The sequence below is a fragment of the Delphinapterus leucas genome, chromosome 3 (genome assembly GCF_059928025.1).
Source record: "Delphinapterus leucas isolate spDelLeu-1000000601 "Yukka" chromosome 3, BTC_Dleu_Yukka2, whole genome shotgun sequence".
Lineage (NCBI taxonomy): Eukaryota > Metazoa > Chordata > Mammalia > Artiodactyla > Monodontidae > Delphinapterus > Delphinapterus leucas.
The window spans coordinates 104,944,812-104,972,507 of NC_143131.1; positions in this window are offsets into that span (position 1 = coordinate 104,944,812).

Genomic DNA, 27,696 nt, shown 5'->3' on the forward strand with positions numbered 1-27,696 from the left:
TTCATTATTTAAAATCTTGTTTAGAAAATAGAAATCACACAATACATTTTTGTTGAATGAACACATTTTTTTTTTCACTAGAGTTTCTCTTCAGTAGCCAGTCATTGTGTCTCCTACCATTGATGCTTCCCCAGCATGCTTCCCAAATATCCCCATGGTCACTAAGAGTGAATTTCTTTAGAAGACAGTAGGATAGTATTAATTATATAAATATATATATGACATACATAAGACATATATATGTATACAGGACATATATATACACACACGTTTGTGACTGTCTTTGTGTATATATGTATATATTTATACAGACACACATTTTCTGTGACACTATTAAAGCCATCTCTTCTATCTGTCCTGACTGCCTGACTCACGTGCCTGTTGGCAGGGAGTGGAGCTGTATGATCTTCTCAGGCCTAATCCAAATCTATCACTGAGGAACCAATGAATCCTGCTCCCCAAGTGAATGGTATAAACATAAGAACGAGATGATATCCTGTGACTCCTTCAGTTACTATCAAAGAGAAGTCACAGCAATCAAATTACTATATCGAGTTGTTTTTTCCAGCAGAATGTTTATGTCATTCTGAGATTTCTTTTACACTTTGAGTTCATTTGCTTTTCTGAACCTTTAAAGAAGGCAATATATTTCCTATTGCCTTTTGTAATCAGACTCAATTTTTTTTTTAATATGGCCATATGTTTTACATAATCTGATCCCCCATTATCTCCTCAGTTTTATCTCTTGCCACTTTCCCTCTCATACTCTTTCTTTTTTTGCCACCCACACTGGCTTCTTTCTTCCTCAAAGGCACTGTGCCCCTTCTACCCTCTAGAGCAGGTCAGAGAGTTTGAAGGTGAAGCTGAACATGCATGCTTGCCTTTGTGCTTAAAGTCCAAATCCTTGAGCTTCCCCACACAACACCAATACTCCTCTACCTCTAAGGTATGGAAAGGGACTTATGCAGAATTAGCTTCATGAAAATCATTTGGGGTTCATTCAATACAGAAAGAAGCAGCAAAAATCATGAATTTTGTGACACTCTTGGTACTTAGGCCAGATTCTTTGCCTGTTAGAGGGAGGGAGCCAGGAAATTTGAATAAGCATGAGGCTGTACAGCCTGGCTTTCCTAATTGAGTCTTTTGAGAAGTGGACAGTCTTGGTGCCACCTGTTACAATCCCACCATAAATGGCTACCATCTGAGAATAAAGCCAGTGTTAGAATTGCTAGTGCCTCAAAGAGTTCTGTTTCACTTTCTTAGATTTCAAGGGTGACTCAGCACTTTTAACATATCTAGTCAACTGGTAGCCAAGACTGCAGGTGCGCCTCTTGTGCTATCAGGGAAACCAGGGTGACCTGCAGAGAAAAATCCTTCTGACACATAGGCCCTCTCATCTGCAGTTTGCTTTGGCTGTAATACTAGCCCTGTCCTCACGTCCACCTTTAGAAACCGTTAACCCTTCCACAGGCTTCTAAACTTCATGAAGGCAATGATACTGTTTACCTTGTATGACTATCTCCAGTGGCCAGCCTAACACCTTGCACATAATAATTATTTCTTAACTTAAGGAATGAATCTTATATAGAGTTAAATTTATATAACTTAATTCAATTTCAGTGAATGAAATTGATAATAGAGAGAAAATCTGACATATGGTTTCACAAGGTTTACACATGTGTGAGGCATCTTTACTGCAGTCAGAAACTGCGATAAAAGACACAGAAGATATGAAAACATCTCCACTTGCAATAAAGCACTGCTATAATATTAATAAATTGGAAATCATATAAACTAAGACAACAACTATTTCTTTAGCTTATATCATTTGCTGGCACTTTAATAAAAAATTTCCTACTTACTGCAATACCCAATGCAGGTATTACTACATCTAGTTTTTCTGCTGAGGACACTAAGGCTCATTAAAGTTAAGGACCTTCACCAAGTTCACACTGCTGATGAGGTTTCTCAGCTGGGATTTAAGTACACTGTGCTCTTCCTGGTACACAGGCAACAGCTACTGTTGGTATTTCCATACAGGGTAACTGATGTGGCCATCCCTGTGGCTGTGCTGGGATCCATAAGACCTGAGAGAGCAGCTCACAAGATAAAACAGACAGCTCCGTAATCTGGAATCTCAGGAGGGCTGGTATGGCCGGAACAGAGGGTTCTTTGGGCTGAGGGTTGAAAGGAGGGGAGAAAGACTCAAAAGCAGCTGGGAGGGGAGTTGTGGGAGCAGCTTCCCATCACCAGGAGCATCTCTTCCCCAGAAGTACCTGGGTACTACAGAACAGCTTTAGAACCTTTTAGTTTGACCTGGGGTAGAGGGGGTAATGAGAGAGCTTTCTGTGTCAAAACGATATTCTAGTATTCTAATCTAAAGAATCAATTTCATGAATTTTATACCCCTTTTTTTTTTTTTTTTTGTGGTACGCGGGCCTCTCACTGTTGTGGCCTCTCCCGTTGCGGAGCACAGGCTCCAGACACGCAGGCTCAGCGGCCATGGCTCACAGGCCCAGCTGCCCCGCGGCATGCAGGATCTTCCCGGACCGGGGCACGAACCCGTGTCCCCTGCATTGGCAGGCGGACTCCCAACCACTGCGCCACCAGGGGAGCTCTCCCTTAACTTTTTTTCTTCTTTTACCTTGACAAGGTTTTATTTCTTATCTCCTTTGCAGTGATGCTGGGACCAACCGTTCAAAGAAGCCTGTAACGAACCATGCCTTGGTTTGGGTATCTGGATGGTGGGTTGTATAAAGTTAAGTTTCTACCAGAGTGGTTAAAACCATCCCTCACCATGCCTCCCAATTAAATATGACTCAAAAGCAGGACTAAAGCTAAGAACGAGAACCAGTCTTCATTTCTGGGAAACAAAGAGGCTACAGACTGATGTGAATCTAGAGGAACTGAAGAGACCTGGAGGTGTCCAGGAAACAACTGAGACAGGTTGAGGCAACTGGGCCTGGTGGCTCAACTGGACAAGCTTCGGCTTTGAAGGTCTCATATTCATTCATTCATACATTCATTCATTCACTCATTCATTTTATGTGTTGAATATAAAATGGAGAAATGAAAAATTAATACTCAATAAGTAGAGATAAGGAGTATAGATCACCATGGGTTTAGGGGTGAAAGAGAGAGAGAGCAATACAGTAGTAGTTTGAGGGGGCTATAGAGTCAAGGCAAAGGTTTTAAGTCTCTTTGTCTGTAGTTGGTCTGAGGGCAGTACGTGAGTGGAGAGACTGAGGGTCCAGGAGAGCCTAATGAAATAATGCCCAGACAACAAAATAAGATTCTATACCCAGATGGAAGAGTTGGATTTGACAAGCCATAGGATGCTTCTTTCTTTGAGACTGAGAGAGGAGACGCTGCTATTTAACTCTTTTAGGAGATCTTTCTTCCAGAAGACCCAAGATGTGTTGTTTGTTAAATTACCTAAAATGCTAATGAGTTTCAGATATAGTCATGGATCATTTATAGACTGTTGTCATGCAAAGGGTAAATTATAAATAATTTAATCTTTAAACAATGTTTACTTTGTGTTAAGATTTTGGGGTACAAAGCTGAGTGAGACCCAGTCTCTACACTCGGTGAACTAACAGTATTGTAGGGGTGGCAGGCATATGAATAGATTCTTATAAATGTGTCTAATGCAATGATCAAGCATGCCCTGGGTATTACAGATACCCTAAGGAGACAGTTTCCTTCAGTGGCAGAGTGTGTGTTTATGTATGTATTTGGGTATACACGCTAATATCAAAAAAGGCGTCCTGGAAATAGTGATGTATGAGGAGAGCACATTTTAAAAATTTAGAACTTACTTTAAAAATTCACAGGTATATAATACATACTTATTATGGGAAATAATTTTAAAAGAAATTAAAAGGAATATCTTTTATCCAAAATATAGCATCACTAAAGGAAAGAATATTGAACTTAATGTCAGACTTTGATTTTTAAGTGTGTGTGTGACTTTGGAAAAGTTTGCTCACATCTCTGGGTATCAGTTTTCTCATCTGAACAGTGAAGAGGCTGGCCTCTAAGGCTAGTCCATACACGATAGTCTCTGAGTCTGTGAATGTAAGTACAAATTAATATAACACTGAGAACACAAGTGATTTCTATTGGTGAAGTGTGACAATTTAAAATAGGAAGCCAAGATGGTCTATGTAATTAGCTCTGACACACGTCTCCCTTTATGACAAAGGTCAGTCATTTCAGTTTCCTCTGTCTTGCTTGCCACATCCCCAAAATGGGGATCACATTCCCTATACCTGCCTTTTTCATGAATCTTTTGTCCAGATTAATAAGGACCCTATTTCCCTGAAGGAAATGGCTCATGTGTTGGAGGTACATTAATTCTTTTAGGCCTTTAGGACACCATTTATTTAATTTTATTCCAAAGTGACAGCCGTGTACTCTATTTTCCTTGGTAAACTCATGGCTTCAGCTTGAAATGCAGGAATGCTATTTAGAAGAAACAGTATCAATAATTTATAGAGGGGCTTCCCTGGTAGCGCAGTGGTTGGGAGTCCGCCTGCCGATGCAGGGGACACAGGTTCGTGCCCTGGTCTGGGAAGATCCCACATGCCGCAGAGTGGCTGGGCCCTTGAGCCATGGCCGCTGAGCCTGCGCGTCCGGAGCCTGTACTCCGCAGCGGGAGAGGCCACAACAGTGAGAGGCCCGCGTATCACAAAAAAATAAAAATAAAAAAAATAATTTATAGAGTCTCCACAGATATGCTGATGACTTTTTTCCAGGTGTTTTTTCTTTTTAAAAACATCATCATGCTGTTATTTACAACAGGCATTTAATTTCCTTTCATATATCATCCACTAGATGGGAGATATATCACAAGTTGGGAAAACTGTGAAGTTAAATTCACATTAGGATTGATTCAGATTCATGTGAGGATCTTTGGTGCTATTCTCTACCTTTGGATATCTGCATTAGGAGATAAACAACATGACTCAGAAACCCTTGCTACCAATCTCTTCTTCCCTAGCAAGAAGACAGAAATTGGGTACTATAACCTAGGTATGCCACTTGGAGCTATGATATTGCTGAATGGCTTCAACTCAGAGAGCATCAATTTGGTGCAAACTACTTGCAAGGCATGTGTTAAGGGATGTGAAGATGTCCTAAAAAGGTCTACAATTTGGCAGGATAGAAATCTGTGGTATCCCTCTAACTCCAATAAGTGTCTTGTTGGTACAAAGAGCTGTGGGAATTCAGAGCAGAGGCAGAAATAATGGAGAAATAGCCTTTTACTGGGTCTTCACTCAGCCAAAATAATAAATTCTTAATCAAGTATGAAGGGTAAAGATTTTGTCTTGGATTTTTCTTCTACTGGTTTAAAGAAGGAAACCTGACCTGCTGACTGGACAGTATGCCTATAGCCACCTGCCCAAATAGCATCAAGGAGACAGACTGTATAGTTACTGGAATTGCTGCAGACCAAGGCACTGATAAATCACTGCTCTTCTCCTTTCAATGTTTAACTTCTCCAATTGGTACCCAATTCAGGGCTGTAAGATCTAGGGGAGAAATAAAATCTCCAGGCACTTTCAAGTTAGGATGTAGAACCTTGTATGGAAAATAGCAATTTCTCTTTCCTGCTCCTTTGCCTTCTTGATATCCCAGCCTCTTGATGAGGAACTAGAGGCTGGTTGGAGAATTCATGCTAAAGTGAAGAACTGGACGATTAAAGTCTAAGAAGACTTAAAAAATATTTTAATGTTTGCTTCTTCTGCTTTTCAGAAACAATCATAGAGCAAATAACTAAAATGCTTGAAAAAAGAATAATAAGAAAATAGTTTAAAATTTGTTCAGGAATAGGATGTGTGTTATATGTCAGATAATGCCAAATTATCTTCCAAAGTGGTTCTATTTACAAATGTATTTACAAGCCCAGTTGTATAGTATAAGACTCCTGTTCTACATTCTTGTTAACATTTGATAATGTATGATTTAAAAATTTTTGCCAATCTGTTGTGTGCAAAATGGTGTCCTAATATTTTTATTTTTCTCATTGTAAATGAGATTAATCATTTTTTCATGTTTATTTTCTTCTATTATGTGCCCGTTAGTTTTTTAATTGAGTTTTTTTCTCTTATTGATGAGTAGGAATTCTTTCTGTACCCTCGATTCTAAATCTTTATGTGTTACATGTGTTGCTAGCTTCCTTATCTAAATTTGTGGCTTGCCTTTTCACTTTCTTTATGATGAATTTTGATAAACTAGGATTCTTAATATTAATAAAGTTAAGTTAATCAATCTTGTCTTTTGTATTTTGGGTTTACTGTATCTACCCTGAGATCATAAAAGTATTCTTCTATGTTGTCTTCTAACATTTTTATGGTTTTGCATTTTACATGTAGGTCTTTAATATCCTTTTAAACAGATTGTTGTGTATAGTACAAAATGGTAAAACTTTTTAGTTTTCTGTAAGGATAAAATCACTTATTTCAGCACTGTATTGAAAGTCAATAATCTATTTCCTCACTGATCTGCCATGCCAGCTCTGATATAGGGCAAGTTTCTGTACAACAACAGCTATTGCTGAAATTGGGTGCCCCAAATATCACCCAAAAAAGGAAAAATCTGAGTTTATTGCTTACTGTGGTATGGGAGAACACCACCTCACAAAGCTTCGGCATTTTCAAGTGAACAAAGTAAAGCCAGAAGTTACTGAGAACTGGACGTTTGGTTTAAGGCTGCTCTTTCACTGTGAAGACTTGACTACGATTGGGTAAATATCATGATAGTCCAGAATTGGAGAAAAACAAAGAGGAGGATTTTGAGGCAAGGGTTTCAAAGAATCTTAGGGTGTAAACTGTTGATGCTTTCCATCTAAGAGTTGTTGGGTCATTGGGGAAGTTCCTGTAATAAACAATCAAACCATTCACTTGGGCAGGAGAGTCCTGGAAGAACAAGGAAATGCTATGAAGAAAGTGGAAAGCAGATTCATGTTAATAATGGTAATAAGGTGTGATTATGTTCTCACTGTCTGGGCTGAGTATGGAGGTAGAAGGTTTCAGTACTTAATCTGTTTCTCTACTCTGTCCATTCTGTTCCATTGGTTGTCTATTCTTGTTCCAATACTATCCTTTAAAAACGAATTAGCATTCTAGTAAGTCAGAATATCTGGTAAGATAAGGACCTCCCATCGTTTTTTTCTTGATGAGTTTCTTTGATATTCTTGGTTTCTTCCATATCACTTTAGAATCACCTTCCCAAGTTCCTTACATATACCCATATGTACATACTCAAAACTTGTCAGAAATTTGATTATAATTGTAGCGAATTATTGATACATTGTGGCAGAACTGATTTCTTTATAATATATAGTCTTCTACTCAATGAACATGCTATATCCCTCCACTCAGCAGTCCCCAACCTTTTTGGCACCAGGGACTGGTTTTGTGGAAGACAGTTTTTCCACGGACAGGGTGGTGGAGGGATGGTTTAGGTGGTAATGTGAGCGATGGGGAGTGGCAGATGAAGCTTCGCTCGCTTGCCTGCCGCTCACCTGCTGTGTGGCCTGGTTGGGGACCCCTGCCTCCACTGATATGTTTTCTTTTATTTCCTTCATTGAAATTGTAAACATTTCTTCTAAAGGTCATATACATTTTGTTACATTTGTCTTAGACATTTTATAGATTTCTTAGATGATATTTTAAATTTTACCCATTAAAAATGATATACATAATGTTTATTGGGTTGGTCAAAAAGTTTGTTCAGTTTTCTTTACTGTCTTACGAAAACCCGAATGAACTTTTTGGCCAGCCAATACATTTGTTTCTGATACGTAGAAATGCAGTTAATTCTTGTTTATGGCTTTTTGAATCTAGCATTTTGCTTACTTTAAAATTATGAATAGAAATGGTAATTTGGGGCATACCTGTCCTCCTTTTTTTTTTGAAAGTAAATGGAGTGATTGCTGTGTTTCATCATTAAATAGGATGTTTGCAGATTTTTTTCTAGATGCTCTTTATCAAATTAAGGAATTTTCTACTATTCCTGGTCTAAGAGCTTTATTTTTTAAAAATTATGATTAGAAGTAAATTGTATCAACTATTTTTCCTGCTTCTATCAGAGTGATGATATGATTCATAATTAAAGTAATTAATCATTTTCCTAACACCAGTTAGGAAATCAATCTTCAAGTACGTCTAGTTACAAATCTCACTCTGCCATGTTGTGTTATATTTTTATATATTGCTGGATTTTGCTTGCTAGTATTGTATACATAATTTTTTTTGCATTTGTAACTTAAAGCATTTATTTTATAGATTTCTGAATTTTACAATTTATATATTCTATCTGGTTATTCTCAGAATCTGTTTTGTAATTCATCATAATCTTTTCCTTGATATTCACTTCTTTCCATATCCTTTAAAAAAAAACTTCTCCAAACATATTCACTATGCTTGGTAATTTCAATTATAGATGAGAGAGAACAAAAAAAATAATTTTCCCAAAGTTACACAACTTGGTGCAATCTGGATTTGAATTGAACACCCCACTTTAGACTATGCACTTAACCATGGTCATGAAAGTCATCATTAGAGACTTTTACCCCATCTACAACAGGGTAAAGTCTCTAAAACGTATCTTTTAAAAGTTGAGCTGTTCCTGAAGATTTTAAATAGTTAATTGTCAGGATCAAATTTTTGTTTAAAAAGATTGTTATGTCAGTAGTCTGGTGAATGAATTTATGGGGCTGGATTAGAGGAACTAAGACCAGTAGGGTGACTACTGCAGTAATCTAAGGGATGAGGGTCTTAAGCTAGACTCATAGTAAAGAATCTAAAGGAATGGGTGATTCATTGGATGTGGGGTTAGGGAGAGAGATAAGTTTAGCTTTTGTTTTTGTTAAACTTGGGAGCCTGGTAGATGCTAGTTCCTCTCACTAAGACAGGAATACAAAAGAAAAAGCAGATGTAGCAAAAGCCTGTTTCATTAAATATCTGACATGTTGAATTTGAGGTTTTGGACGTTCCATTTAGGTAAAAATGCTCAATAGTTAAGTTGAGCATATGGAAAAACATGAAAGTCTTCCCCATAGTCTATATATCTCTACCCTTTTAATTTCTCTTTTATATTTTTCCCCAACTTCCTTCCATGCCTTCTCTAGTACAAGGCAGAGCAAGCACTTTAAAACTTTACAAGTCCGAGGGAGTCTAGGGATGTTACCTACATGGAAATCAACTGAGATTCAGACATTCTGTTCTATGAAATAACCAGGTGCAGATGAGGCTTTTCCAAATGATTTTCAGTTTACTTTCCATTTTTAAAGCTCACTTTAACCCTGGTATGAACTAGAGATATTTCTTTCTACCCCCACAGCACTGGAGAAATAAGGTCCAATTGATAGAGTTTTTCAGTTACTCAGATCCTATCTCAGAGATGATTCTCTGTGAGTTTCTACCTACAGAATGTCTCTAACTTTCTGTGTATACATCTTTTGCGTCTGGTAAATATCCCTTAACCTGTCACTTTTCAAACTTACAGCCAAATTAGGAATTCATGGCTTCTCTAAAACCCTAAGTTTTGCTAAAATTTCCTGCTACACCGTGTAGGTTTCTGATCTCCTTCTGACCATCATTTCTTCATACCATCCCACAGAGGTAGCTCTCCCCAGGGTGTGTATCTTGGGTTGTAGTCAGTTCTCTGTTCTAACATGCAATTTGGATTTAATTAATCTACCCAGAGCCAGAATGGTGTTTGATTCAGTCCACTGATTCGGAAAGAGAGCTTTCTTCTTTTTTTCAATGATACTAGCTCATATCTGCTGACTGCAGCATGAAGTAGAAGAAAATGTTTTGGTCTAGAATTATAGTATTAGGATTCTGGTCCAAGTTTTGCTATAATCCAACCTGACAAGGTTTAGGAAATCATTTCTCTCTTTGAACCCTCATGTTCTTGTTTATCTCTTTGAATCTTCATGTCTACATCTCTATATTCATGAGAAATTCCTCCTGATATTATCATGCTTTTTCAAGGTTTGTGAATTTCACTGTAGTGGGGCAGGGGAAGGGGGGCACGAGGTGAGGTTACAACTGAGTTCATTTGTCTTTGGATATTTAGTCTCAGTTAGGATCCCTTACACTTACTGGCTCATTCTAGCATGCCCTACTCATTCCAACAAACAAGGCTTATAGGGCATGCTGTTGAAATTTATTCCCCAGCAAAATTGCTAGTTATTTGATGTCGTGGAATGTAGGCCTTCTTTCAAAAGTTAACACTACACATATTAAATCGACATATGCTGAGCATTTATTCTGAGATGAAACCTGGCCTCTCTTACTAAGATTTTATAAAAATCCAGTGAACTAATAAATGGAAATAATAAATGCAAATGGTATCATTATGCTCATGGTAAAGAAAAATTTTGCTTCTCTCTATGAATCTCTTGGAATTTTATTTGACGGCTAAAATTGGGTATTGTTCAAAATATATAATCTGTCTATAAGTTAATATTACCTAGAGGTAGATACTACAATTTATATATTTTATTCCTTCTTTTGGACTCCAGACACTGGTAATTATATGTCTCATATTCATCAATGTAGAAATAGAAAACTATAAACCCCATTTGCCTGATTAAGCTCTAGCTCTTGGAAAGCACACTGTAGCCAGAGACCAAAGGTCTTTAATTAGTAAGGGTTAGCAAAGAATCTGGGCAGGGTAAGAAAGTGTTGGCTCAGGGGTAAGGATGAGACTGGACTCTGAACGATGGAACCAGTTAGAACTGGACAGAAAAGGATGAAGCCGGGCTTGATTGTCTTAGGTGTTTTGCAAACATTAAAGACGAATGTTATTAGGGTGAAGGCTTCTTCAGGTCAGATATATAGTTCTTACCATAAATTTCTAAAGTGAGGTATACTAAATTCATTTGTACACAAGGGACCTGCATTTCCATGTTATTTGGAGAACATCAGAACTCTTTGTCTGTTTTTTTCCTTCAGGCCTCTTTGTAATAGCTGGTTCTAACAGAGCATTTAAAAAATATGAACTGGAAATTAAATGCCACTCTCTTGAACAACCAAGTTAGTCAAAGAAGAAATCATAAGGGAAATTAGAAAATATCTTGATAAAATTAAAATAAAAACACAACATACCAAAATATATGGCAACTAGCAAAAGCAGTACTAAGAGAGAAGTTCATAGTGAGAAATACCTACATTAAAAAATGAAGAAAGATCTCAAATCAGCAACCTAATTTTCCCCTCAAGGAGCTAGAAAAAGAAGAACAAGCTAAGCCCAAAGTTAGCAGAAGAAAAGAAATAATGATAAGCGCAGAAATAAATGAAATAAACAATAGAGAAAAATCAACAAAATTGAGAGATTTTAAAAGATAAACAAAATCGACAAACCCTTGGCTAGACTAAGAAAAAAGGAAAGAACACCCAAATTGATAAAATAAGAAATGAAAGAAGAGATTACAAATGATGCCACAGAAATAAAAGGGATCACAAGAGACTACTATGAACAGTCATACACCAAAAACCTGTATGACAAAGAAGAACTGGACAAATTCTTAGAAACATATAACCTACCAAGACTAAATCATGAAGAAATAGAAAATCTGAACAGATCTATAACTAGTATGAAGATTGAAGCAGTAATTGAAAACCCCCTAACAAAGAAAAGCTCAGGACCAGATGGCTTTGCTGGTGAATTCTACTAAACATTTAAAGAAGAATTAATGCCAATCTTTCTCAAATTCTTCCCAAAAAATTGAAGAGGAGGGAATACTTCCAAACTCATTTTCTGATGCCAGTCTTACCTTCATACAAAAGCCAGACAAAGGTACCACAAGGAAAAGAAACCTACAGGTCAATATCCCTTTAAAATATAAATGCAAAAATCCTCAACGAAATACTTGCAAACTGAATCCCACAGCACATCAAACAGATCATATACCATGATACACTACATTTACAGAATAGAGGATAAAATCACATGATCATCTCAACTGATGCAAAAAAAAGGGTTTGACAAAATTCAAAACCCTTTTATGATAAAAACTCTCAACAAATTAAAAAGAGAAGGAAAGTATCTCAACATAACAAAGGCCAAATATAAAAAGCTACAGCTAACATCATACTCAATGGTGAAAAACAAAGCTTTTTCTCTAACATCAGGAACAAGGAAAGGGTGCCCACTCTCATCAATTCTATTCAACATAGTACCTGAAGTTCTAGACAGAGCAATTAGGTAAGAAAAAAGAAATAAAAGGCATCCAAATAAGAAAGGAAGAAGCAGAGATTTGGTTCAAGATGGCGGAGTAGAAGGATGTGCTCTCACTCCCTCTTGTGAGAACACCAGAATCACAACTAACTGCTGAACAATCATTGACAGGAAGACACGGGAACTCACCAAAAAAGATACCCCACATCCAAAGACAAAGGAGAAGCCACAATGAGATGGTAGGAGGGGTGCAATCAAAATAAAATCAAATCCCATAACCGCTGGGTGGGTGACTCACAAACTAGAGAACACTTATACCACATAAGTCTACCCACTGGAGTGAAGGTTCTGAGCCCCATGTCAGGCTTCCCAACCTGGGGGAGTCTGGCAATGGGAGGAGGAATTCCTAGAGAATCAGACTTTGAAGGCTAGTGGGATTTGATTGCAGGACTTTGACAGGACTGGGGAAACAGAGACTCCACTCTTGGAGGGCACACACAAAGTAGTGTGCACACTGGGACCCAGGAGGAGCAGTGATGCCATAGGAGACTGAACCAGACCTACCTGCTAGTGTTGGAGGGTCTCCTGCTGAGGCGGGGCATGGCTCTGTCACACCGTGAGGACAAGGACACTGGCAGCAGAAGCTCTGGGAAGTACTCATTGGTGTGAGCCCTCCCAGAGTCCGCCATTAGCCCCACCAAAGAGCCCAGGTATGATCCAGTGTTGGGCCACCTCAGGCCAAACAACCAACAGGGAGGGAACCCAGCCCCACCCATCAGCAGACAAGAGGATTAAAGTTTTATTGAGCTCTGCCCACCAGAGCAACAGCCAGCTCTACCCACCACCAGTCCCTCCCATTAGGAAACTTGCACAAGCCTCTTAGATAGCCTCATCCACCAGAGGGCAGACAGCAGAAGCAAGAACAACAATCCTGCAGCCTCTGGTAAAAAAAAAAAAAACACTCACAGAAAGGCAGACAAGATGAAAAGGCAGAGGGCTATGTACCAGATGAAGGAACAAGATAAAACCCCAGAAAATCAACTAAATGAAGTGGAGGTAGGCAACCTTCCAGAAAATGAATTCAGAATAATGATAGTGAAGAGGAGCCAGGACCTCGGAAAAAGAATGCAGGCAAAGATTGAGAAGATACAAGAAATGTTTAACAAAGATCTAGAAGAATTAAAGAACAAACAAACAGAGATGAACAATACAATAACTGAAATGAAAAATACAATAGAAGGAATCAATAGCAGAATAACTGAGGCAAAAGAACGGATAAGTGACCTGGAAGACAGAACTGTGGAATTCACTGCTGTGGAACAGAATAAAGAAAAAGGAATGAAAAATGAAGACAGCCTAAGACAGACACCCTCTGGGACATTAAATGCAACAACATTCTCATTATAGGGGTCCCAGAGGAGAAGAGAGAGAGAGAAAGGACTCGAGAAAATATCTGAAGAGATTTTAGTCAAAAACTTCCTTAACATGGGAAATGAAATAGCCACCCAAGTCCAGGAAGTGCAGAGAGTCCCAGGCAGGATAAACCCAAGGAGAAACATGCTGAGACACATAGTAATCAAACTGGCAAAAATTAAAGACAAAGAAAAATTACTGAAAGCAGCAAGGGAAAAATGACAAATAACATACAAGGGAACTCCCGTAAAGTTAACAGCTGATTTCTCAGCAGAAACTCTACAAGCCAGAAGGGAGTGGCACAATATACTTAAAGGGATGAAAGGGAAGAAACTAAAACCAAGATTACTCTACCCGGCAAGGATCTCATTCAGATTCGATGGAGAAATCAAAAGCTTTACAGACAAGCAAAAGCTAAGAGAACTCAGCACCACCAAACCACCTCTACAACAAATGCTAAAGGAACTTCTCTAAGTGGGAAACACAAGAGAAGAAAAGGACTTACAAAAACAAACCCAAACCAATTAAGAAAATGGTCATAGGAACATACATATCGATAATTACCTTAAACGTGAATGGATTAAATGCTCCAACCAAAAGGCACAGGCTTGCTGAATGGATACAAAAAAAAGACCCATATATATCCTGTCTACAAGAGACCCACGTCAGACCTAGGGACACATACAGACTGAAAGTGAGGGGATGGAAAAAGATATTCCATGCAAATGGAAATCAAAAGAAAGCTGGAGTAGCAATACTCATATCAGATAAAATAGACTTTAAAATAAAGAATGTTACAAGAGACAAGGAAGGAAACTACATAATGATCAAGGGATCAATCCAAGAAGAATATATAATAATTATAAATATAGATGCACCTAATACAGGAGCACCTCAATACATAAGGCAACTGCTAACAGCTATAAAAGAGGAAACTGACAGTAACACAATAATAATGGGGGACTTTAACACCTCACTTACACCAATGGACACATCATCCAAACAGAATATTAATAAGGAAACACAAGCTTTAAAAGACACAATAGACCAGATAGATTTAACTGATATTTATAGGACATTCCATCCAAAAACAGCAGATTACACTTCCTCCTCAAGTGCGCATGGAACATTCTCCAGGATAGATCACATCCTGGGTCACAAATCAAGCCTCAGTAAATTTAAGAAAATTGAAATCATATCAAGCATCTTTTCTGACCACAATGCTATGAGATTAGAAATCAATTACAGGGAAGAAAATGTAAAACACAGAGACACAGGGAGGCTAAAAATACGTTACTAAATAACCAATAGATCACTGAAGAAATCAAAGAGGAAATCAAAAAATACCTAGAGACAAATGACAATGAAAACATGATGATCCAAAACCTATGTGATGCAGCAAAAGCAGTTCTAAGAGGGAAGTTTATAGCTATACAAGCCTACGTCAAGAAACAAAAAAAAATCTCAAATAACAATCTAACCTTACACCAAAGGAACTACAGAAAGAAGAACAAACAAAACCCAAAGTTAGCAGAAGGAGAGAAATCATAAAGATCACAGCAGAAATAAATGAAACAGAAACAAAACAATAGCAAAGATCAATAAAACTAAAAGCTGGTTCTTTGAAAAGAGAAACAAAATTGATAAACCATTAGCCAGACTCATCAAGAAAAAGAGGGAGAGGACTCAAATCAATAAAATTAGAAATGAAAAAGGAGAAGTTACAACAGACATCGCAGAAATACAAAGCATCCTAAGAGACTACTACAAGCAACTCTATGCCAATAAAATGGACAACCTGGAAGAAATGGACAAATTCTTAGAGAGGTATAACTTTCCAAGACTGAACCAGGATGAAATAGAAAATATGAACAGACCAATCACAAGTAATGAAATTGAAACTGTGATTAAAAATCTTGCAACAAACAAAAGTCCAAGACCAGATGGCTGCACAGGTGAATTCTATCAAACATTTAGAGAAGAGCTAACACTCATACTTCTCAAAGTCTTCTGAAAAATTGTAGAGGAAGGAACACTCACAAACTCATTCTATGAGGCCACCATCACCCTGATGCCAAAACCAGACAAAGATACTACAAAAAAAGAAAATTACAGACCAATATCACTGATGAATATAGATGCAAAAAATCCTCAACAAAATACTAGCAAACAGAATCCAACAACACATTAAAGGGATCATACACCATGATCAAGTGGGATTTATCCCAGGGATGCAAGGATTCTTCAATACATCCAAACCAATCAATGTGATACACCATATTAACAAATTAAAGAATAAAAACCATATGATCATCTCAATAGATGCAGAAAAAGCTTTTGACAAAACTCATCACCCATTTATGATAAAACTCTCCAGAAAGTGGTTATAGAGGGAACCTATTTCAACATAATGAAGGCCATATATGACAAACCCACAGCAAACATCATTCTCAATGGTGAAAAACTGAAAGCGTTCCCTCTAAGATCAGGAACAAGACAAGGATGTCCACCATCACCACTATTACTCAACATAGTTTTAGAAGTCCTAGCCATGGCAATCAGTGAAGAAAAACAAATAGAAGGAATACAAATTGGAGAAAAAGAAGTAATACTGTCACTGTTTGCAGATGACATGATACTATACATAGAGAATCCTAAAGATGCCACCAGAAAACTAGAGCTAATCAATGAATTTGGTAAAGTCGCAGGATACAAAATTAATGCACAGAAATCTCTTGCATTCCTCTACACTAATGATGAAAAATCTGAAAGAGAAATTAAGGAAACACTCCCATTTACCATTGCATCAAAAAGAATAAAATACCTAGGAATCAACCTACCCAGGGAGACAAAAGACCTTTATGCAGAAAACTATAAGACACTGATGAAAGCAATTAAAGATGATAGCAACAGAGGGAGAGATATATGGTGCTCTTGGATTGGAAGAATCAATATAGTGAAAATGACTATACTACCCAAAGCAATGTACAGATTCAATGCAATCTCTATCAAATTACCAATGGCATTTTTTTACAGAACTAGAACAAAAAATCTTAAAATTTGTATGGAGACACAAAAGGCCCCCGAATAGCCAAAGCAGTCTTGAGGGAAATAAACGGAGCTGGAGGAATCAGACTCCCTGACCTCAGACTATACTGCAAAGCTACAGTAATCAAGACAACATGGTACTGGCACAAAAACAGAAACATAGATCAATGGAACAAGATAGAAAGCCCAGAGATAAACCCATGCACCTATGGTCAACTAATCTATGACAAAGGAGGCAAGGATATACAATGGAGAAAAGACAGTCTCTTCAATACGTGGTGCTGGAAAAACTGGACAGCTACATGTAAAAGAAGGAAATTAGAACACTCCCTAACACCATACACAAAAATAAACTCAAAATGGATTATACCTAAATGTAAGACCAGACACTATAAAACTCTTAGAGGAAAACATAGGCAGAACACTCTTTGACATAAATCATAGCAAGATCTTTTTTGATCCACCTCCTAGAGAAATGGAAATAAAAACAAAAATAAACAAATGAGATCTAATGAAACTTAAAAGCTTTTGCACAGTAAAGGAAACCATAAATAAGACAAAACGACAACCCTCAGAATGGGAGAAGATATTTGCAAACGAATCAATGGACAAAGGATTAATCTCCAAAATATATAAACAGCTCATGCAGCTCAATATTAAAAAAACAATTAACCCAATCCAAACATGGGCAGAAAACCTAAATAGACTTTTCTCTAAAGAAGACATACAGATGGACAAGAAGCACATGAAAAGCTGCTCAACATCACTAATTATTAGAGAAATGCAAATCAAAACTACAATGAGGTATCACCTCACACCAGTCAGAATGGGCATCATCAAAAAATCTACAAGCAACAAATGCTGGAGAGGGTGTGGAGAAAAGGGAACCCTTTTGCATTGTCGGTGGGAATGTAAAATTGATACAGCCAGTATGGAGAAGAGTATGGAAGGTCTTTAAAAAACTAAAAATATTACTATCATATGATCCAGTAATCCCAGTAATGGGCATATACCCAGAGGAAACCATAATTCAAAAAGACACATGTATCCCACTGTTCACTGCAGCACTATTTACAATAGCCAGGTCATGGAAGCAACCTACATGTCCATCAACAGACGAATGCATAAAGAAGATGTGGTACATATATACAATGGAATATTACTCAGCCACGAAAAGGAACGAAATTGGGTCATTTGTGGAGACGTGGATGGATCAAGAAGCTGTCATACAGAGTGAAGTAAGTCAGAAAGAGAAAAATAAATATCATATATGAAGGCATATATGTGGAACCTAGAAAAATGGTACAGATGAACCGGTATGCAGGGCAGAAATTGAGACACAGATGTAGAGAACAAACGTATGGACACCAATGGCGGAAAGCGGTGGGAAGTGGGGGTGGTGGTGTGATGAATTGGGAGATTGGGATTGACATGTATACACTGATGTGTATAAAATGGATGACTAATAAGAACCTGCTGTATAAAAGAATAAAAGAAAAAATATAAAAGAAAATAATGTGACATGAAAAAAAAAAGGAAGAAGAAAAATCTTTCCTGTTTACAGGTCTTATATATAGAAAACCCTACAGACACCACCCAAAAACTGTTGGAACTAATAAATTCAGTAAAGTTTCAGGATACAAAATCAGTATACAAAAATCAATTGTTCCTATACATTAACTAAAAAACTATCTGAAAAGAAAATGAAGAAAACAATCCCATTTACAATAGCATCAAAAAGAATAAAACACTTATGAATAAACTTAACCAAGGAGTGTGAAAGACTTGTATACTGAAAACTATGAAATGTTGATGAAAGAAATTAAACAAGACACAAACAAATGGAAAGACCCCCCCATAAACATGGATTGGAAGACTTATTGTTAAAATGTCCATATTTCCAAAGCAATTTAAAGATTCAATGCAATCCCTATCAAAATCCCAATGACATTATTTTCTGAAACAGAAAAAAACAATTCTACAATTCATATTGAACTACAAAAGACCACAAAGAGACCAATAGATCCTGAGAAAAAAGAACAAAGCTGGAGGCAAGAAAGCTGATTTCAATGTATACTAGAAAGCTTCATATCTGTATGTACATGGCTGATTCATTTTGTTGTTGAGTGGAGGCAAACATAACATTGTAAAGCAACCATACTCTAATCAAAATTAATTTAAAAAAATTCAGTAGTCAAAACAGCATAGTATTAGCAGAAAGACAGAGACACAAAAACTAATGGGACAGAATAGAGAGCCCAGAAATAAATCCATGCATATATGGTCAACTAGTCTTTGACAAGGAAGCTAAGAATATACAATGCAGGAAGGGAAAGTCTCTTCAATAAATGGTGCTGGGAAAACTGGACATTCACAAGCAAGAGAACAAAATTGGAATCTTATACCATGCACAAAAATCAACTTAAAATGGATTAAAAATTTAAATTTAAGACTTGAAACTGTAAATTTTCTAGAAGAAAACATAGGGAAAAGGCTTCATGACATTGGTCTTGGCATTAACCTTATAGATATGACCGCAAAAGCATAGGCAAAAAAACCAAACAAACAAAAAACACAAATAAGTGGGACTACATCAAATTAAAAAGCTTTTGTACAGCAAAGGAAACAATCAGAAGACTGAAAAGGCAACCTACAGAATGGGAGAAAATCTATATATTGCAAGCCATATATTTGATAAAGGATTAATCTCTAAAATACATAAAGAACTCCTATAAATCCATAACAAAAAAATCCCTTAAAACTTAATTAAAAAATGGTCCAAGGACTTGACAGACATTTCTCAAAAGAAGATATACAAATAGGCAACAGATATATGAAAAAAAATGCTTATTTCACTAATCAACCAGGAAACGCAAATCAAAACTAGCATGAGGTATCACCTCACATCCATTAAGATGGCCACTATGAAAAAAACAGAAAATAACAAGTGTTGGAGAGGGTGTGGAGAGATTGGAACCCATGTGCACTGTTGGTGGGAATATATATTCATACAGTCTCTATGGAAAGCTGTATGTAGGTTCCTCAAAAAATTAAAAATAGAATCACCATACGATCCATCAATCTCATTCCTAGGTATATATTCAGAAGAATTGAAAACAGAATCTTGAAGAGATAGCCGCACACATGTTCACTGCATCATTATTCACAATAGCCAAGAAGTGAAAGCAACCTAAATGTGCATCAACAGATGAATGGATAAAGAAAATATGATATATATATATATATATATTATACAATGAAACATTATTCAGCCTTAAAAAAGAGGAAACTCTGTCATATTTTACACCATGGGTGAACCTTGAAGACATTATGCTATATGAAATAAGTCAGTCACAAAAAGACAAATAATAAATGATTCTACTTATATGAAGTATCCAAAGTATTCAAACTCTTAAAAACAGAAAGTAGAATAGTGTTTGTCAGGGGATGGAAGGAGGGAGAAAAGAGGAGCTGTTCAATGGGTATAGAGTTCCAGTACCGCAAGATAAAAGAAAAATACATGAATGTGCACTTAATTCAGCAATTATAAGCTCTTTGATTGTAGGAGCTGACCGAGTGTGCAGCATAGTGGTGTGCTCATAGGTGTTCAATTAATGCTTGTTAGACTAAACTATATTCATTGCCAAGATGCAAGAACAAAGTTATTTATGAATCAAGGCTAGAGCAATGTTTCTCAGCATTTAAAAACACATCACTTTTTTCTGCCACGCATTAAAATTCTCATTTTCAGATGTTATTTGGAATTTCAAAGTATCTATACAATGGTGATTTTTGAATATGTCTTGTTACACCAGACATGTGCTCATCCCTCGCCAATTCTGAAACACTCTCCTAGTTAGTATATCCCCAGGCTTGGAATCGCTACTGGAAACTAAAGCAGGGATGGCAAATGAAGGCACAATATGCTTGTCATTTTCCCCTTTTTTATCCACGGCAGACATGGGCCGTGTCACTTTCTTTTCTGTTGTGCTCAGACATAGTATCTGATTCTTCTCAAAATAACCCTCCACATAGCCATACTGATGAATTGAAGTTGTCACGTAAGATGAGGTCAACTTTCCACCCTTGGTTTAGGGCATAATTTCCAGGTATGTGAATTTACAGTGGAAGGGTCTGTTAATCAAAATAATGTGCATGCTGATATAGCACAAAGCACATCCAGACAGAACTCTGAATGAACAAGCTGCTCACCTAAGTGCACCATCTCTGGGCACTTAAAGGTCTACCTGATCTGAGCACCTGCATTTACAAACAAGAATATTCTGTACTTTGGAAATATTTTTAAAAGACGATGAAATTATATTTGGAGAATAACTGAACTTATACCCTATAATATGAAGTCTTTACCATTTATTGTATAGCTCTCTATATTACAAAATACAAAAAACACATGATGGATTCTGCTGTCATCTTTTGGTTCTCTCCCCATATGGAACTGCGGTTACGTGCCCAAGGGAGCGCTTGTGGGGCAGGGCCCATATACGTGTGCTCCACAATGCTGTGTACCACAGGCCGAGGGTAGTGGACATCTGCTTCTTCTTCAGAGCTCAAGAGTTCTTTTTTTGTTTATCTTCGATAGGAAGAAGCACTTCTGTCTTTTGCATCTGAGAACGCTGTGTCTGTGATCTGTCTGACAACAGCATTTTGCTGACCTCTATCAACAGCAAGGCTCATTGAGCTGAGTATGCGTATGTGCGTGTGTGTGTGTGTGTGTGTGTGTGTGTGTGTGTGTGGAGGGGATGGGGGGTGGAGGGATGTTAGGCTGAGAAGGGGCAAATACATACAGAAAACACACATTAAAACTTAGTCTTTTAATTCAGTAAATGTTGCTGAGCACCCACTATATGTCAGGCACTTTCTAGATCCTAGGAATAAAGCAATGAATAAGACAAAGTCCCTGCCACTTGTCTATTTGACATTTTTGTCAAAGGAGTTAAGAATGAACAAATAAGTGAAATGTACTGTGCAGTGGTGGGGGAAGAGCATTATTTAGAAAAAATAAAGCAGTTCAAGGGACAGTTTATGTCTGGGTGGGGTTTTATATTTGTTACAGGGAGGTCACAGAACGCGTCAGTGATGACATCTGAGCTGAGCCCTGAAGGGAGTGAGGAAAGAAGCCTTGTGGGTGGTCACCTGAGGGAAGAGCTTCGTAAGCAGAGGCCCCGGGCTGGAGCAAGCCGAGTTTGTCGGAGGAAGGGCAAGAAGACAGTGTGGTCCTGAAGTAGAGGGAAGGGAGAGGAGGGCGGAGAGCTGGGGAGGAGCAGAGCTGTCAGCTCGAAGGTCATTCTCGCACCTCCATTTTCTCTCAGAGGGTTGAGAACATTTTTCGTGTTGGAGCAGAGGAGTTCTGTGTTAAAAGTCCCTCTGGCTGTTATCTCAATGAATTATCCTGCCAAGGAAGGTTTTTAAGTGACATTTAACTCCACTGCTCTGGCACAAGTTGTCCTTTGGGAACTTTTCTGGGTTTATTTTTGGGGCACGCAGGGATAATAGGAAGGAGATCTACCTGGCGGAGTTTGACAGTTAACTTCTTGCTCTACTACCGGGAAGACATTTGTGCCCCTGAAAATTCTCTGTAGACCCTATAGGTCCCTCAGGAACAGCAAATGTGGCGGCTGGAAGCCATCACTGTATCATTCTACCACCTACGTCAAGTATCTTGTTGGAAGTGTGAACAGCATTCCAGAGCACTCTCCACCTGTTATCTTTACTCGGCCCTTGTCATTTCTGGTAGCAAGGACCTTCTTTCAAATCTAGCTGTCAGGGTAGCTGCCCTGGATGGAGGTCTGTGTTGAATGGCACTTTGTGTGGCTGAATGACCACGTGCCACACCAACAATAACAAGGCTTGTTGGCCCTGAGGTTGGTTGTGGAGTCTTGAGAGGCTCTGCCTTGATTAGCGCTCTTGGATACAAAATCTGCTCAATCAATTTGGAAAAAAACTCTTTGTCCTGCTCCAGGCTGGCTTTACTGTGAAAAATAGCCTATGACTTTGAAGTTAGTCATGGATGGTTCACTTTCTGGGACAGGTCAATACTCCTCATATCTTCCACTGCAATCTAAGTTCAGCCAGCAACACAAAAGGAGATCCCTGTATTTCAGCTGAGTGCTCTACCCATCTCTGCAGTCTTAATAAGCCACTTTTAACATACAGAATTGTCTATGACCTGTCTCTTTCATCTTAAGTGTAGGCTCAAGGCCTCAGGTTTATAGAAAACAGTTAAATCTGATAGATTTCTTTAATTTCAAGAAGGAGTTTATCTGGTTTTCCTGTTGTACCCTCTTCCATGTAGTTCGCTGAAACAGTATGTATCTTACAGATTGAGATGTGTGGATTTCAGCATCAACTGTGTTCTCCCTTTTTTCCCTGCACGCTTTTTTACACCACCTTTTCAATTTCACTGACGATAGAAGAGTGAGACAGAGGGGGAGATATTAGAACTGTCAGACCTTCAAAATGGGAAGCACCCTGACAGACTAAGGAAAAAATAAACTGAGACTTGTTACTGCTATAATTTCACTGAGGGTAAGTGTCTTGTTTTTTTCATTTGGTTGTTTTGCAAGCTTGGCATTATGGAAGAAAAACAGAAGGTCAATAAATTCAACTTTGAACATCTATTCAATGAGTTATTTCCTAGTAGGAGGAAAGAAAAAAATTGAACCAGGCTAGGCAGTCTAGAGGGAGACCGTGTAAATGACTTGTAACTAAGAGGATATGACCCTCTGCATAATTCATAATCATTAGTCTAAGTGACACTTCTGCAGTCACTCTGTCAGGGCACTCTAATATGCTGGGGCTGAAACCCAAACAGTCCACTCAGCAGCAGTTCCAGTGTGATCAGGTTTCCTGAAAGACAATTCCCTGAAAGGCTAGATTTAGGCTGTAGTTTTTTTTTTGTTTTTTTTTTTAAGCAGAAGATGCTGGCTCAGCTTCATCATGTGTGCAATTTAAGGGTTGCTCAAGTGATTCTTTAAAACTGCATGAAAGCAATTCTGCTGTGCCTGGGAGACAGTACTGCTATAATGTTCCATGCATACATCTGCATGATTTCTCAGAGCTAATCCAAATTTAATGCATTGGTAATTCCTTTTCTGCCAAAGCCACCCAGCAGTAATCTGAAGGTTACAGAATGATCTTCTAGCTCAAATAACACTTTCAGCCTAGCATAAATGGAGAGGCAGGAATATAATGGGCAAAATTAGACTCACAATGATACATTCCACCCTCATTACCACTCTGAGTGAGGCTGACCAGAGTTTAGAGTGTTTTTAGAAGGATAATCATAATAGAGTTTTAATAAAACTGAGAGTCAAGCTATAGTGGTCTTTTATCAGAGATGGTGTAATAACCAAAATGACAGCATATGAACAGCTTAGAAACTATTTCCCTAACTGGAAAGACCATTCTCAGGGTAAAATTAAAGCTTTGATTAAAGCACTTAGAAGAACCACCTCATGAACCTATGGGGCATCGGAGAATAATAATTTAGCTTGGATGTCATAAGAATATTGACATGTAACTAAAGTCTACATGAATAATAAAAAGAGTAAATTAGGGAGTGTTTTAAAAAAATTTTTAGGAAACTTTAAAATTTATAATTAAATTAGATTTTTACAGAAAAACTATGAAGATAGTATGTAGCTCCTATAAGCTATAGGCCCGGTTTCCTCAATTATTAACATTTTATATTACTGTGGTACATACATTTGTCATAATGGATGAATTATGAATCAATATTAATACACTATGAATTAAAGCCCACACTTTATTCATATTTCCTTCTTTACCCACTATCCGTTTTTTCTGTTCCAGGATTTCCATCCAGGATATCACATAATATTTAGGTGTCATGTTTCCTTAAGCTCCTCAGTGCCTATCAGTTTCTTAGACGTCCTTTATTTTCAATGACCTTGACAGTTTTGAGGAGTGTTTTGTAAAACATCCCTGAATTAGGACTTGTGTGATGCTTTTCTCATGATTAGACTAGGTTTTTCAAAGACCACAGAGGACAAGTTCCATTCTTATCTCATTATATCAAGAAAACATGCTATCAACGTGACTCATCACTGTTGATGTTAACCCTCATTACCTTGCTGAGGTAGTGTTTGCCAGGTTACGCTTTTGCCCCCTTTCTATACTGTATTCTTTGGAAAGAGGTTACTACGTGCAGCCTACGGTTAGGAAGTGGGGAGTTATGCTTCACCTCCTTGAGGATGAATTATCTACCTGAATTACTTGGAATTCTTCTTCCTAGGAGATTTGTCTATTCTCCCCCATTTATTTGTTCAATCATTTATATCAATATGGATTCATGGATGTTTATATTTTGGGTTATAATCCAATACTATTCTATTTCATTTCTCAAATTGTTACAATTTAGGCCATCTGGAACTTTTTTCAGTTGGCCTCTATGTCCCTTTGACATGACCTCATCATTCTGAAATTTTTGTTTTTAGCACTTTCTAACTTTCTGGCACTGCAAGGTGCTCCAACCTCATCTTTTATATTTTCTATTCAAATCCTAGAATCAATTTGCAGCAACATGGATGGACCTGGAGGTTATCATACTAAGTGAAGTAAGTCAGACAGACAAAGACAAATATCATATGATATCACTTCTATGTGGGATCTTAAAAAAAAAAAAAAGATACAAATGAACTTATTTACAAAACAGAAATGACTCACAGACTTAGAAAACAAACTTACAGTCACCAAAGGGGAAAGGTGGTGGGGAGGGATAAATTAGGAGGTTGGGATTAACATATACACACTACTATATATAAAATAGATAATCAACAAGGACCTACTCTATAGCACAGGGAACTCTACTCAATATTCTGGGATCACCTATACAAGAAAAGAATCTAAAAAAGAATATATGTATATGTATAACTGAATCACTTTGCTGTACACCTGAAACTAACACAACATTGTAACTCAACTATACTCCAAAAAAAGAAAAAAAATCCTAGAATCAGCAATTTCTCCAAGGAGTCTGGTTCTTTTTATTGGAGAATGGAATTAGAAAAAAAGATCTGGGTGCTAGAATGTTGGTTACTACTAGGGTATCGTTTCTTCTATGTCCTCGCAGCTGACAGGGCAAGGAAATACATTGTGTGTATATTGGCATTGTTTGAGATCTTGAATTCAGCCACATACTCATAAATATTTCTGTATATAACTGTGTCTGTATTTAGCTAAACATGAATTGATAGTGAGTTCTCCAAACCTAATAGTCACAGATCATAGTAGATTCCCCCCTTGCTCATCTGTGACCTCCTACTCCAACAGTAAGAAACTTGGCTATTTGGGAGCATTTTCATCCCCTCTTTTGTGATATAGATGACAGTTCATAACTCAAAGCCTTTCCTATCTGACCCTGGTGTAGAATGTCTTTCTACTTCCTACTCTACAGGATGATATTACCCAAAATATAAAGACAATGAGCTCACTGGTGATTTCTGAAGTGAGTCCATGCCAAGGACTGAATAGGAGTCTTCTTATCCTTAAATGTGATTCCCTCAAGGCTTAAAAAAGTGTGATAGAGTTTGCACAGCTATTTCTTGCTTTATGGTGGTTAAACAAAAGCATTTGGCTTAAAGCGTTATCAACCTAGTAAACTTCATAGGAATAAAATCACTAAAAGCTGTTCTTCCCTGAAACCAAGTATTACTCACTGGCAGATGTTATCTGTTAGTAAAAGGATTGCAACCAGTAAATGCTGGGGATCAAGGTCCTACTTAATACAAAAACCTGACATCATCTGTGTCACTTACAAATCTGGTATTAATTATTTGATAAGCTTGGGGCTGATTTAGTAACACAGACATTTTGTTGTATGAATGGTGAATGTCAAGGATGACTTATTACCCTGAACACACTTAAAAGGAAGGCTAATATGATTTCTTATAGAAAAGACCCAATGGCAGCTGCACCAGAGAGTCAATTACACTGTTGTGTGCACTGCACAGACTTCTTTTCCAGAGCCAGAGAAAAAGAACAAGGCATGTGAATATCTCCATAGTGATGAGGTTTTGGCTTCTCTGATTTTTGGATTACAAATCTAGAGAAAAAGAAAGCAAAGAGAAAAAGGAGAATTCTTGCTTAGCAATCTGAAAACAGTATTTTAGTCTCTTCAATAAATTCATGAGGTTTAAGTCCACAGATAAGACTTTAATAGACTATCGAGTTGGAGGCCATGGAGAGAGATATCAACATTATTAACATTTAACATAGCTGAATTTTCTATCCAAATAACCTTATCAGGATAACTATCAGAGCAGAACTTGTACAATTCATTGTTATTTTGTGAATGCCAGTCATGTTGAATGTGGCTCATTATGGAAAAACAAAACCGAACAGAACCAAAAATCAAAATTCATGAGTCATTTCATATGGCATGAAAATATTCCCTTAAAGTCCAGTTTAAGTTGTGGTTATTTACCTCAAAACAGCAATCTTTGAATTAAACAGAGAGTAAACTGAAGGCAAGCATGTGGTCCCTGAGCAGACTCTTCCTGACTGTCTGCAAAAGCAGAGATTTACAAAAGGAAATGGTGTCTCTGGAAGGAAGAATTCTTTTCTGCTCCTGAGTGATCTATTCTCTGAAAATTGCAAATTGTTGATATCCTATGTTGACACTTTCCAAAACAACACTGTGACTGAGAATGCAGATTTGTTTCTAGTAGTCATATATCATATAGGCAAACAGGGTACTCATTTTTGAACATAAATGCATGTTTTAACGGTGGTATGGGGGTCAATGAGATGGGATGTTAACAGAATATAGCCAATGCATCAAAAAATCTAGAAACAATAAATGCTGGAGAGGGTGTGGAGAAAAGGGAACACTCTTACACTGTTGGTGGGAATGTAAATTGATACAGCCACCATGGAGAACAGCATGGAGGTTCCTTAAAAAACTACAAATAGAACTACCATATGACCCAGCAATCCCACTACTGGGCATGTACCCTGAGAAAACCATAACTCAAAAGGAGTCATGTACCAAAATGT